The sequence below is a fragment of the Vicugna pacos genome, chromosome 8, assembly GCF_048564905.1.
Source record: "Vicugna pacos chromosome 8, VicPac4, whole genome shotgun sequence".
In the NCBI taxonomy this organism is placed as follows: Eukaryota; Metazoa; Chordata; class Mammalia; order Artiodactyla; family Camelidae; genus Vicugna; species Vicugna pacos.
Genome location: NC_132994.1, coordinates 18,850,557 through 18,865,300, shown reverse-complemented (window position 1 = coordinate 18,865,300; position 14,744 = coordinate 18,850,557). Strand labels below are relative to the sequence as shown.

Here is a 14,744-nt window from a genome sequence, read left to right as displayed (position 1 = left end):
ACTGCCCCTCCCAACAACAGGGCTTTAAGAGACTAAAGCCACATGATTTAAGTAATACCGGTCTTGAGTATTTTTGTAATGTGAGAAGTAAAACCATTTTATCTTTTTACGTATTTTGATTTTTTCACCGATTTTTAACCTAGCACCTAATTCTAAGCATAAACCACACATTGACCTGTATTATGTGTGAAACTGTATAATATAAAATGCAAGCCAAAAATGCCAACAAAAGAAAATCCAAGCTTGCCTAACACTGACCCTGGGAATCCACACAGAGAAAGGGACTATAAAGGTGAGGTTTTGTGCTCTAAAATGGATGAGGTCTTTCTCCTTCCTTTGCATCTTTGAATTAATCTCAGTATCTGAAGACTTCACTTCCTTGTATCTCCTTTCACAAAATAAACCTTAGCTTTAAGCAATAATAAAATTTTGATAGATCAATAATAAAAAATTGAGATATCTAGTGCCTGGTCATTGCAACATAATTCTAATTACCTAGAATAGATGGTGAAATACATACTTTTTACATTAAAGGTAATTGGCTAAACAGCTGAACTCTTAATTCTCTTCATGCATGTAAACATAGTTATTTCAATGTAGAAATGCCCATGTAGAATTAAAATATTTCTATAAATGACGTCTGGGGCTAAACAGCACAAAGGAAAAACTTTTAATTAGAAACACAAGAGGTATGTCATTTTTTCTTATTTTTAGTAAGAAAAAGGACCAAGGTTAATTGGCACTGGAAAGCTGTCACCACAAGAACATTAAACAAAATAAATCTCTGTAGTGCTGTAATGATATCCTACTTCTGTTTTGGCAAATCAGTCCTTCAAAAAAGTTCTTTCCACCTAGTAACTCTGTGTTAATTTCTGGCTGATGGAACCTACCACCCATTTCATTGCACCTGTGCTTGACATTACAGTTCCAGCAGATCGAGCTAACAATCAGACAAGGATGGCAACTTTATTCTTACTAACCAAAAGCTGGTGACAATTCAGATGTACATTACAGGCCTTTTCCACATCAAATACATGATTTACATCAGTATACTTCACACTTTGAAAGGGTTATTCTACCTATGTTATTAATGTGCCTAAAATGTCATTGATTTTCAAATACAGCATTGTTTTAATAACCGTGCTGAAGGAAAAAGAAGAGGACATTAAATGTATTCTAACTCTAAGGTCTATTGCAACTTTAGCAATGGAAATCCTGTAAAAAAGAATAAAATAAAGTGCATCTTAGAGTCAAAGAACTACAAATATTCAATAAAGGTGTAATAAATTATTATAATACCATCAGCAGTTTTCATTCCGTTAACTTAATCAGATAGTACTCTTATAATAAAAAAGTTCAGAAATAGCGTATTAACCCAATGCCAATAATTTCCTGCAAAAATAACAAATAACATACACAATAAACATGTAAGTTGGGGGAGGATATAGCTCAAAGTGGTAGAGCACATTCTTAGCGTGCATGGTGTCCTGGGCTCAATCCTCTAAGATTACCTCCTCTTAGAATAAATAAATAAACCTAATTACCTCCCCCCACCAAAATGTAAACAAACAAACAAATATATAAGAGGAGTAACTGATAAGTGTCTCCCATGGTTAAGGTCTACCCATTTTATTTTTCTTAATCATGGCAAAGTCAGTCCACAAGAGAGGCATCTGTTACTGCTGAAATGTGACTGAGCTCTGAATTTCCTAGCTTCTTACATATAAAAGCCCCTAAGACTGGCTTAAGGATTGTACCAATACTGTACATTAGACATGAAATTCCAGGCCATTGTTACCTGTTCTGAGGCTGTTATACCTTTGTTTAAAATATCCCAAAATATGTTTATTCTGTTGTTTTTTGAAGTAATTATTTTGGCCAAAAGAATTACAGAGTAATTAATTTCTTCTTTATATAAAATTTAAATTTATGAGGAAAATTAACATATTTATCTTGAAATATAGTTATTAATTCATGTTTGCGTCTCACATTCTCCCACAATTAAATACGAAGCTATTTAAAAAAGTGAGAGCTAGTGATGTACCAGGTAGACCTAAATGAAGAATATTTCAAATCTATGGCTCAAACGCAGTGCTCTATGAGCCTTAAAAAAAAAAAAAAAACCTAAGAAAACTAGCTCAAAAACAATAAAGAGAAATAACCATCCTATTCAATTTTATTCAATAAATAGACTTAGAAAATCAGGACTGGGTATGGTTACTAATTATTTTTAAATACTTTTAATTACCAGCAGTAAAGGGGAATGGTGGAGAAAGCAATTAATTTGTAAATAACAAAAAAGTCATTTCAAAGAAAACTCAAAAGCCATTTTCTTCAAGCCGTCTTTTGAAATGAAATATAAAAGCAGAGATTCTTTTTCCAAATTCCACTCAATGTCATGAGAATAACCAATGATGGTGAGTTGTTTCTTTTAAAATAATGTACATAATGCTCAGAAAAAAAAATCATTCAACACATAAGTTCACATTCCAACAGACACAGCATCTAATCAGTCAGTAAATATTTATTATCGTTTACTAATAACATGCCAGGAACACGGGACAAAGAGATGTTGTAAAAGGTCAGTTCCTGCAGTTCTGCAGTTCATGTGGTCTGGAGACCATACAGGAATGAAAAGCAGCAAAGACAGAAAAGTTGAGGGGTTCGCGGAGGGAGTTAGAGGCCATTAGGAAGACAGGCAGCTGCCTGGTGGGGGAGGGGAAGTGAAAGAAAAGCTGTCCAGTGTGGAATGGCTGGTGCCTATTCCTAAAAAGAAATGCCACCCCCCCCATGCTGAGCTGCAGCAGTTGGAAGTATTATTCTTTCGATGTCCCACATTGCTGCCCCAGCCACCCTTCCTGGCCTCAGATGCACAGACGTTCCCAATGGACATGGACCAAGTGAAGAGCTATTTTTTGTCTCTGCAGAGCTGGGTCATATAAAAGTTTCAAACTTCAGTAGCCTGCAATCAAGTGTCTGTTCAGGAGCAGATGAACAGCTTTAACCTGCAGTCTGCATTCTTGGATTTGGGCTCTTTTTTTTCTGTGTAAAATCATTACCTGTTCCTTCATCGATCACTGACTGAATGCCTATGATACACAGGGCTTCCTTCAGTTGCTGGGTACACTGACCTGAGAAAAACATCCTGCTCTTACGTCCCAGTGGGAAGAAGAACAATTTTTAATAAATTTTACCTGAAGTAATGAGAAAAACATCAGAAGGTGATATGCACTTCACAGAGAATTAAAGTGGTGTGATGTGGTACAGACAGGTGGATCCCCTGGTGGTTATAGGTGTCTTAGTTCTGATAACCTGAGAAGTAGACCTGGGGCAAGGATTTAGGTGCAAAATGTTTATTTGGGAGGAGGAAGAAACATAAGTGTGCTGGGGTAGTCGGGGGAGACTGAGACCAGGAAATCAAATAACCGATAGAAGTTTCTCTATCAGGACAGCCACCACTGTGAGCAACACCACTTCATCCCTGATGCTAATTATCTGGATAAACCCTGGGACCCTATGAACACACACACATTTTTGACTTTCCCAATTCTGTGGGGTGGGGAGCTGGGGAATTAATACACCAAATCCTGTTGGCCACTGGTTGGGAGCTGAGGAGGAGAAGGCATCAATTCTGGGCAGTAAAGGGAGGCTCACTGGGAAAGCAGGCAGTGAGGTGGGGAGGCCAAAAGTGGGCAGGCAGGGTGTACGGGTCTACCCGCAGGACCAGGTGGCACCTGTGCTGGGATCTAAGTGGAAAGGAGACATGGCAAAGTATTTCCCAACAGAAGGACTTGCTAGAATAAGGCAAGCGTGGTGTGCTCATGGAACCTCACCTGGCTGGAATATTGGCAGCAGAGTGGGAGACTAGTGTCAAATCAGACCACGGGGGCTCTGGAAGCCAGAGAGAAATGCCTGGGGGACCCCGGGGTGGGGGGGAAGCACAGGCTTGTGCATTTCCAGAAGGGGACTCTGGTGCACATGAACAGGGAGGCCTGACAGGAAGCAGAAAGTCAGGATGTGGATGCAGGGAGGTGTGGATGTGAAGAGACAGACGTGGGCACAAAGGGGAGAGGACAAGTCAGAATTCTTCCTACTTCTTCATCAGCAACTCTGTCTCTGGTGGGGGCACTGGGACCTTCCACCAGAAGGAAGAAGACTAGGGGAGAAGCACATTTGTAAGGGAAAAAATGAAGGGTTCATTTCAGTCAAGTTCAAGTTAAGATGCCTGTGCAGTACCTGCAGGTAGATTAGTAATGCAAGTTTGGATCAGTGAGACATAGGAACTAGAGGCTCATCTAGACACATACAGCATTGAAGGTGAGAGATGAGACGATGTCACCTAGGGTTATAGATAAAGAGGAAGTGGTTCCAAAGACAGACTTCTACACTGCAAGTAATAATTTCATGTCAATAGTCTTTTCCTGGACCTCAGTTATCACAGTCAACTCATTACTTCATTCACTCATTCAATATTTATTGACTATAAAAGACTTATGGCATTGTGCTGAGAATGGCAGGAAATTAAAGATACGTATTAATCCTCATTTTTAAGAGCTAAGATTTGCAAACCTTTCAAGATTAAAGATTGACCATAGTAACTGTACTAAGAGAGGTACAGAAAAAGGACCATGGGAACTGGGGAGAAAGACATTACCTCCACCTGGCAAATCATAAAAGGTTTTGAGTGGAAAACAGCATTAAAGCTGGGGCTTAAAGCCTTTTCAAATTTGGAGAACTTGCACTGTAAACACCTAGAAAGTGGATGCATTTCAAGAATTAGAGATTTACAGAACAGAACCACAGACATGGGAACTTGAAGGAGTAAAATTCTAGAGTTCATTAAATAGCTCAATTTGCTAGATGATAAACTTCATGAACAGGATGGGTGGTGAGTATTTCTAGAATACCAGATTTACTCAATTCATTTCTAAAGTATTCCGTATAAGGAAACAATTCACTTTCTATGGTGCCAAAAATATATTTGGTTGAGTTTAAGAAAAAAATTTCAGAAGCCGTAATTTCAGTTCACTTCCATTTTCAAGAGTATTATTTCCACGGTACTAATGGACTATGAACAATCATTATGCACTTGGAAATGCACTTCTCACTTACATTGTCCATTTTGGTTATATTTTCCCCACATTGTAGATAATGTAATAGCACCTTTTCCATCTGTCTGTCTGATTTTATCTTTAAAGACTGGAAATGCATGTATAAAGTTGGATCTGTAAGGTGGGGTTACTAATTACTGGTCAGGGTACAGGGCAAGGAGCAGACCTGGGCTGGCTACAAAGATGAAACAGGCTCAGGACAGTAAAGTGCAGGGACTCACTGCTGGGAAGAGGCCAACGGAGGGGACGGGTGGACACAGGGACAGTTCCACGCTCCATACTGGTCTCCAGACAGCCTGCCTTTTACACCCCTTAGCTCAGTTTCTGCCATTCTTTGAGATCATGAGAAACAGCCTTTTATGGTGGTGTTTAAAGACTTCTGAGTACACAGCTCCTAAAAACCCAAATTTAGCCATAAAGGACTTTGTGAAAAACACTGTACCAGAGATGCCACATTTTCTTGTACTGCTTGTTGTCAGAATAAAGTTTATAATCTCTGAAGGACCAAGCGTTTATCTCCACGGTGGGTCTCAAGAGGGCTGTCACACTAACAATACACGTTTACACAGACAAGAACGCCAAACCAAATAGCAAACGGAAAACACAGCAGGCAAAGGGTAAACTCCAAGAGTGCAAGACCTCTTTCAAAAAGAAAGAAGTTGAAACAGTTGCAATAAATAAGTACAGGAGGGGCAACGCAGGGGGTCAGCTGGAAGGAACAAAGAGGCGGTGCCAGCCCTGCACAGACCCAGCATCAAAGGCCGTCAACAACCTGGAGCCCCTGGGCTAAAACCATGCAAATGACACTGAGCAAGAAGCTACAGCATACACACCGGTCAGCGCTTTTAGAAATAATAAGACTACGCTAATAATGTGCTAATCCAATCTTTCAATCTCGGCACACTTCTGAGGAGAACTTACTATTTCTCAACACTTAGAAATGTAATCTATTCTCTGCCCTGAGCCATCTGGGTAAGATACTAGCTGGGGAAGAAAGAGGAGAAAAAGAAAATAAATGGGAGAACAGTAAGGACATCTCATAAAAATAACTTTTATAGTTCCTAAAATAATTTTTCATAGCAAAAAAAAAGGGCAACAAAATATAAAACTACTCTCCAGTTAAAAAACAAAAACTGACTTTGCCCCGCAGCATCTGCACGTGTAGCATCACGTGTGAAAGCACAAAGCCAGTGTGCCCCTCCACTAAAGGCAAGCCCTTCAGAACCAAAGGAAGTGAAGACAATTCACTCTCCAAGAGCAAAATGTAATGGATGTGAAAACAGAGTCTGGTCCCTAAGCATCCTGGACATTCATGCTGCCTTAGATTTACTGAGAAATAGGGCACTTTCTCGGATGCTGTCTGGGTACCACACTGATTTCAGGAGCAGAGGGCGTGGTTTGCATCTGGTTGTGACACCAGAAACCCTGGCTCAGTGAGCCTGTGCTCCCTCTGGGGAGTCCTAACACCACCCCTAGACTCTGCTCCTGGTTTGTCCACATGTCAGAACTAAAGATGACATGCCCACAATCTCATCTGGTCAGAGCTGAGAAAGTCAACTGTATTTCCAGGGGAAAGTACACTTTCCTCCCACCTCTGCACCCACTTGACCCAGGACCTGGCTTGTCTCTCCCCCATGATGTGCCTTGTCCAGCCCGTGCTCTCTGGGGCAGATGGTTCCCTCAGTCTAGAAAGCCTTCCCCCCTTTCTCTCTCAAGCCCACTTCAAAATATGTCACTCCTGTGGGAGCTTTTCTCCATGCATTCTCTTCCAGACAGAATCCACCGTGCAGTCCATCAGTGGAGGAGTCCTGAGTTCAGTAAACCCAGCACCTTCCCAGGGCACCTGGAGCCCAGAACTAAGTCCCAGGGCTCAAAGCAGGAGACGCCAGCCTCCTTGGCCAGAGCTTCTCAAGGGCAGAGCTGCATCTTATTCTGTGCGTATCTGAGACAGAGCTTAGCAAAGGGCAGATGCCTGTAAATACTTGCTGTTTGCCAACAATGTTCTCATTAAACATTAGGCCACTTAACTTAGGAAGAATGGGGCACGTGGCCGAGTCCCGGCCTGGAGTCAGACCGAGGTCTAGATGTCTCCCAGCCATGTGACCTTAGCTACTTGGCCAGTAAAGCCTTTGTATTTTTCCAAATATTGCACGGGAAAGGTAGATGGACTGGATACCGTCTGCAAACACTGAGCACAGTGTGGCACCCAAACACACTCCTGAGGAGTCAGGACGAAGCATCGCAAATCCGGAGACCTGCTAAGGACCCTTGAGTCCCATCTGATTGTCCCCAAAGGCTGCTTCCAAATACCACCCTTACCAGGAACACTTGCTGGTTTCTCCTCAGTGGACGGCCCTGTCTGCAGACACACAGCGGTGTGCACAGCAGTGGTGCTCGTAAGAGAGGAACTCCCATAAATGTTCACAGCAGCACTACTTATAATAGCCAAGACATGGAAGCAACCTAAGTGTCCATCAACAGATGACTGGATAAAGAAGATGTGGTACATTTATACAATGGAATACTACCCAGCCATAAAAAAGAATGAAATGTGATATTTATACAATGGAATACTACCCAGCCATAAAAAGAATGAAATGTGATTTGCAGCAACAAGGATGGACCTAGAGATGATCACACTGTAATATAGTCAGATAGAAAAAGACAAATATATAATACCACCTATATGTGGAATCTAAAAACATGACACAAATGAACTTATTTACAAAACAGAAACAGGCTCACAGACATAGAAAACAAACTTATGGTTACCAAAGGGGAAGGGGGAGAGGAATAAATTAGGAACTTGGTATTTACAGATACTATTATACACAAACTAGATAAACAAGGTCCTGCTGTATAGCACAAGGAACTATATTCAATACCTTGCATAGCCTTTAATGGAAAAAAATGAAAAAGAATATATATTTATATATATATATGTATAACAGGGGAAAAAAAAGCCACACAGAGAAGATGGTCTATTTAATCTCAATGACAGCAGGTGCTACTCAGGCCCCGTGTGTCAGGACCTCCCCTCTCCCCTCCCAGGCCCCCACCCCAAGAGGCCACAGGAAGAAGGCTGGACCAGGGCCAGTCCCTTTCTTCCCCCGGGACCTTCAAGCAGCAGGTGGGTCAGGCCTGAGTGCCAAGCAGTGGGAGAAGAGGAGGGTAGTTTTAATCCCCATGTGAAATAAATTGTCCGTAGCTCAAAGTGTCAAAATCTTTGACCCTCAGGGTGGCAGGAGCACAGTTCCATCAGGAAGGAGGCCAGAAGGGTTGCCGGAGTGTCTCAGGAGTCCCGAGCCCTGCCAGACACTAAGCCCTCAGTTTCTGGCTCAGAGATGGTCCATTTGTCCTGGAGGAATAGCCAGGCTCCTTCCCAACCCCCTGGGAATGTTTCAGTGTTTAAACAACCAGTGTGGTGGTACCAGTGCACGACAACTGAAAATTAGCCGCACGACAACTGAAAATTAGCCACAAGACAGGTGCTCCGGGGACAGGCAAGGGAGATTTGGGGGAAAAAAATCACAGTTGGAGGCAGAGGTGGGGAAAAGTAATTCACAGAGGCTGTTTAACAAATGAGTGATACAGACATTACACAGCTTTAGACAGAGATACTCTGGCTAAGTATCATGCTTCCAATTAAAACCATCAGAAACACCAAAATTAGACTTAGTAAATGGAGGGACTCCCATTATGACTTCTACTATTTTGGCTGATACCAGTAAAAACCTGTGGGAGTGGAGGGATAAACTGGGGGTTCGGGATTTGCAGATACTAACTGCTATACATAAAACAGATAGACAGCAAGGTCCTACTGTACAGCCCAGGGAACTATATTCAATAACTTGTAATGGCCTATAGTGGAAAAGGACATGAAAAGGAATACATGTATGTACATGTATGACTGAAACATTATGCTCTGCACCAGAAATTGACACAGCACTGCAAACTGACTGTACTTCAATTTAAACAAACAAACCTACAGGGAAAAGTTTAAGAGTCTTGGACACATTTTGGGGGGCAGTGGTTTTGGACATTATGAATGCACTGATTCAATTATTATTTATTTAACACATATCACATCATTATTAGAATGCTATTTCTACCAAAAGTGTGCAAGTTTACAGATAAAATGGAATGTTAGCACTCCAAAGGTGGAAAAAACATGAACTGGAAAAGGCTGTAAAGAAGATGTGCAAGAAAACACATTTCAGGAAAGACGGAATGAGAACAGACACGGCTAAGATCTCAGTGCCCGAGGCACAGCTCTACAAAATGCACCCAGGAGGAAGGTTCTGGGGCTTGGGTCTGACCCCAGCATCTATTTACAACTATTTAACAAATGATACACTAGGCTCTGTAGCTTCTTACAACCTTTACAATTTCTGATCTCCTGTTAGAGGTAAATACAAAGTATGGCACATTAAGTGTAACAGATGACAGCTGGTAGGGGAGAAAAAGTTACAAGAAAATAGAAGGGGGCTTTCTGTTACCCCGTGTGAAAATCAACATCATCATTAAGAAATGGTACTTCACTGCTTCCACTTCCTCAACTGTCCCAAGCAGAGCAGAGAACCTGGGGAAAGTTAAAAACAAAAGCCTCTAAAAAGCAAACATATGTCACAAAGGTCAAGCACTACAACTGATAGACTAGTTGGCAGGGAAGCCCTTGTGGTCCTTGGGCAGAGCCTTCTTACTCTGGGACACTGTTCTAGAGATTGTGACGATCCGCTCTTCAGCCAAATACAGCTTTGAAGCCACTACCTAAAAGGGCAGGGAGTGGACTGGCAGCAGGAAGAGGAGGAGGAGGAGAAAGACAGACAGGAAAGCCATGAACACCAGATACATGTTCTTGGCAAGGGGTCACCAGGGGATCATTGTCCCCAGAGTAAACAGCCCCACAGGTCACAAGAGTCCTGGAGGTAAAGAATACGGACAAGAAATGATGTTCAGTGGGGAGACAGGAGGTGGGAGGGGCCGGATGGGGAGGGGAGTAAGAGGTACAAAGTATTATGTATAAAGTAAGCTACAAGGATGCATCGTGCAGCATGGGGTTTGTAGCTGATATTTTATAATAACCATAAATGGAATATAACCTTTAACATTGTGAATCACTATGCTGTACACCTGTAATTTCCATAATATTGTAAAGCAATTATACTTCAATTGTTAAAAATGAGGTTCATAGGGATAGCCTAAGTAGAGGCATGTCCCAAATCTACATTCAGAGCAGGTAGAGAATATGAGAACAAAAGGAAGCTCTTTTCAGGTCTAGTGGTGAATTAGATTCCCTCTCTGGAAGAGGGGAGGGTATAGCTCAGTGGTAGAGTGCATGCTTAGCATTCACAAGGTCCTAGGTTCAATCCCTGGTTCCTCCATTAAATAAGCAAATAAATAAATAAACCTAGGTACCCCTCCCAAAGCAAACAATGAAAATTTTAAATAAAACAAAATACTCCCTCTCCAATGACACAAGGTAACTGAGGCCTTATTCCAGCAACAACTGTGTGACTGGCATCTACTGGGCTCCTGTTTTTGATGGCTGTGACCCCTTCCCTGTAGCACAACCCCAGGACTGACCCCCTCCGTGCTGGGCATTCTATTCTAAAACAATCACACACAGATGGCAGTCATCTTCCCCATGGTCTTACAGGAGTATAGGCCAGAAGCCCCACCTAAGTCGGTCTCTCTCCCTCTTTGAGTTAAATCTCGATGGAGACCCTGGGGTGACAGGTGAGACTTCATTGTGAGTAGTCAGGTTCAGGATGAAAGACACAAAGCCCACTTATGACACTGGAGGATACAATTATGTTTACAGTCAAGCGGCAAGAATTGAGGTATGGTTTTAAGTAAACAACCAAGTGACTAGTAATGATGTAAAGGACACTGAGCCCTGAAACCTAACTGTGAAGCACCTGCACCTGTCCCAGCCGAAATCCCAACCCCTAGCACCGGCTACAGCAAGCAATGTCCACTGATACCACATCCTGGGACACCCAGCCGACACTGACACTGAGCAGGCCTGGGGACCTGACTGGGTCAGCACAGCAGGAGGCCTGGGAGTCCTCCAGGAAACAGGGTACCACGGGGTAGGGGTCGCTGAAAGCCGGAAGAAGCTCCCAGTCACGACAGGTCAATTTGGACATTTCACATTTAGCACTGAGAAGACCTGTCACAAAAGGATGCAATGTGCAAATTGCATCGATGGCATTTTCTGTGTGGCCTCCTCAAGTCGGAGTGTACTTACAGAACTAGACAGTCATCTAATCTGAGAAGAGCAAGAGGGCAATCAAAAATCAATCATTGTTTGGGATTCTCAGATACACATTGCTGTACACAAAATAGGTAAACAACAAGGATCTCCTGTATAGCACAGGGAACTAGATTCACTATCTTGTAATAACCTATAATGGAAAAGAATCTGGAAAAAATATATGTATGTATATGTATAGCTGAATCACTTTGCTGGACACCTGAAACTAACACTGTAAATCAACTACACTTCAATAAAAAACAAAATTTTAGAAAAATCAATCATAATTCAATAGAAGGGCAAAAAACACCCACATGAGAGACTGGAAAACGTGAAAGCCACAAAAAAAAAAGTAGTTGCAGCAAATCTGTGCACTTTCCAGGGGCCTTTCCTTTAGCAGCTACCTGTTAAACTCCAGTCTTGGACCCTCCAAGCCTAAAATCACCCTGTGCCTGTGCAGGGAGACAGCTCCACAAGGCCCCCAAGTGCTGGCCACCCCAGCGTCGCCAGGCCGGGCGGGACAAGGTGCACGCAGTCCCTCTACCTCCAGGGACTTCAGGCTGCCCTCCCCACGAAGCGGTAAACATAGCCCCATCCTAGCCCTACAATTGGGAAACAAACGGCTATTTTTAGCAGCATGCATCTTAGGAATGGAAACGGCCCAGCCTCTGATAGCAACAGACAGCCCAAGAAAACTTGCATCTGAGAGTTTTCTAAACATTTTAGGTCGACAGCTGACAGTAATTCTCACTTCCTCGGCAGGATTAAGTTGTTTGCAGCACACACAAAACGGCAGCCACTCACCATCACACAGAAAAACACACAGCCAGAAAGGTGAGGGCTTCAGAGTACAAAGGCGCACTAAAAGAAAGGAAGGAAGGAATAAAGGAAAGCAGAAGGCACAAGAGAAATCCATGTTTCAATTCTCCCTGAAAATGTCCACACGGCCTCATGACCTCTTATTTCCTATCTACTTTCTGATTAATTGACCCGTTTCCACTGCAAGCGCTTCAATTAACAAGGCTGATACATGTTCCCGCAACTCCACCCGCAGTCAAAAAAAAAAAAAGAAACAACTGAGTAAAGTCAAACATGCCAAGACTCATTCATTTTGGGCTGGTTTTTAGAGGCACTTCTTGAACTTAGAACTCTGGCAAGGTGCGGTCCTGCAAGGCAGGTTGGGGCTGATTTCCCCAGAATGTCCCCTCTCCCGCTGCACCTGCGGTGGCCCTCTGGTCACCCTGCCAGAGCCCAGGGGCCACTCCCAAGCTTACAAATGACGCAGACCCTCCCCAGATCGGTGCTGCTGAGGGCAGCGTGCCCAGCGGCTGGAAAGGCCAGGGGACCCTCCCGCATCCTGCACTGGCACAGGAGAAGGCCTCCCGCAGCGGCAGGACCAGGGCAGGGGTACTCACGGTTCTGCTGCTTGGTGCTGGAAAGCTGGCATTTACTGCTCAGGTGGGACTCAGCCCGAGTCCAGGTCTCTGGCCAGCCTGGGCGGATGTCAGCAGGAGACGCCTGAAGAGGAACGCTGGGCCGGGCGGGCGAGCGCGCTCTCCGCGGGCACTGGGGGAGCCGGGCTCCGGGTAGGCAACCTCCTCACCCCCACCGGCTAGCGGGGTAGTTTCCCCAAAATCGCCTCTGAGCCTCTCCGAGGGCCCGCCTGGGCCTCTCCAGTTTGTGAAAGGCATCAAAGCAAAACCTGAACCCTAGGGAGTTTCCCAAGGCTTCCACAAATCCCGCGCTTGGCCGGCACGGTGGGGGTGGGGAGGGGAGGGGCGCGGGAGTCGAGGCGTGGGGGGGAGTGCCGCGGGGACTGGGCGCGCCCAGCCGTTCCTGGTCGAGGGCCGCGAGCACCTGCCGCCCGGGGAGCCCGAAGCGGCGACCAGTCGAGGGTCCCCCGCCCCGGGGCGGAGGGGAGACACGGGCGCGGCGCCCGCGCCGGGGTCCGAGCTGGGCAGGCGGGCCGGGCGCGGGGCGGGGGGGCCGCGGGGGCCGCTCCCACCCTGCTCGGCGCGTCTCCCGGCCTGCTCCGTGCCGCCGGGACGTCGGGCTCCAGGTGGGCGTGGCCCCGCTCGGCGTCCCCTCCCCCGCGCCTGAGGCCGCGCGGCCGATTGGCGGAGAGCAGGCCCAGCGCCCGGGCTCGGCTGTCCTCGCCCCTTCCCCACGGTCCTGGCGGCGGGGAGGAGGGGGCCAGGGAACCGGCGGTGGGGGGTGGGGGGGGCGCCGCGGCCCGCGGCAGGGCGGAGGAGGAGGAAGAAGGGAGGGGCGGCCCGGGCCGCGCGTCCGCCTGAGCCCTTGACCACCCATCCGGCAGGTGCCGGTGCTGCCGGGATGCGAGGAGCCCCCGCGTGGGCTCCCCTCCCCTGACGCCCCGGCCCAGGATACAGAGATCGCGGGGCGCTGCTGGGGCCGCGGAAGCAAGAAAAAGTGTGAAGAACTTCCAGCCTCTCTCCCCTCGCCACCACCTCACCCACCTCGCCTGGGCTGGTCTTTCCCTCCGGAGGGCATCCCCATTCCCAAAGGGCTGGCCTGGGGCCCAGGGCCAGACTTTCTGGCCTGAAGGAAGATGGGAAACTGGAAGGCAAGGATTTCCCTCTGGTTTCCAGGTCTTCCAAGCAGGGGGTGGAAAAAAGCAGAAGTGAAGACAGAAGGCCAAAATGAGAACCATGTCATGCATTCATTCAACAAACTCTGGATTGACGGCCTCCTGGGTCACGCAGTGTTCTGGGACCTGGGACTGGAGTAGTGACCAAAGTCCAGTCTCTGTCCTGTGAAGCTTGCATATGAGTTGGGCCACCTCAAATTAACAGCAAGCAAGGGACAGTGCGGAGCAAAGCAGAAAAATAGCACCCAAACTCTAGTCAGCAGGTCAATGCAGATGATCAGACCAGGTTTGGTGCTGCGCTCAGGGTTGTGGGGAAGGACGGAGCTTTTAAGTGTGGGCTGGAATCAGGGTGGAGTCTCAAGTTGCCCTTCCTGGCCCTGCGAGGCCATCTATGAGTATTTGAGGAGAGCTGCCCAGGAAAAGGGTCCAGGGATGCTCGGACTGAGAGATCCTACTACTGGACCAAACAAGGGCTGACCCTTACTTGGTCTGGCGAAAGTGCCAGGCCCTCTTCCTATGCTTGGATGCCCATTGAGACCAACCAACTTGCAACATCCCACTCTTCTTCTTTTTCTTCCCTCTTAAAGTTCTCCTAAGCTCAGCTCCTCCTTGAAACCTTGAGTCACCCATCCTATCCCTTCATTCTTACTCCTTTATGACTTCTGTCCTCAGACTGCAGGATATGAGGGCCCATAAATCAGGCCCAGTCTTTGACGTTCAAGAATTTACAGCGTAGCAGACACAGCCTTGTCATTTCATTCACTTC

General features: G+C 45.8%; 1 protein-coding gene across 1 annotated transcript in view; it reads right to left on the bottom strand.

The window, feature by feature from the left end:
• The window catches only part of LOC140697659 (NADH-cytochrome b5 reductase 3-like), a 63,264-nt gene extending 50,211 nt beyond the window's left edge, over positions 1 to 13,053 (bottom strand). Inside the window, exon 1 of the mRNA XM_072965604.1 lies at positions 12,786 to 13,053. The gene's annotated coding sequence lies outside the window, so the exon portion shown is untranslated. The remainder of the gene's footprint in view (positions 1 to 12,785) is intronic.
• Between the last annotated feature and the right edge of the window lie 1,691 nt (positions 13,054 to 14,744).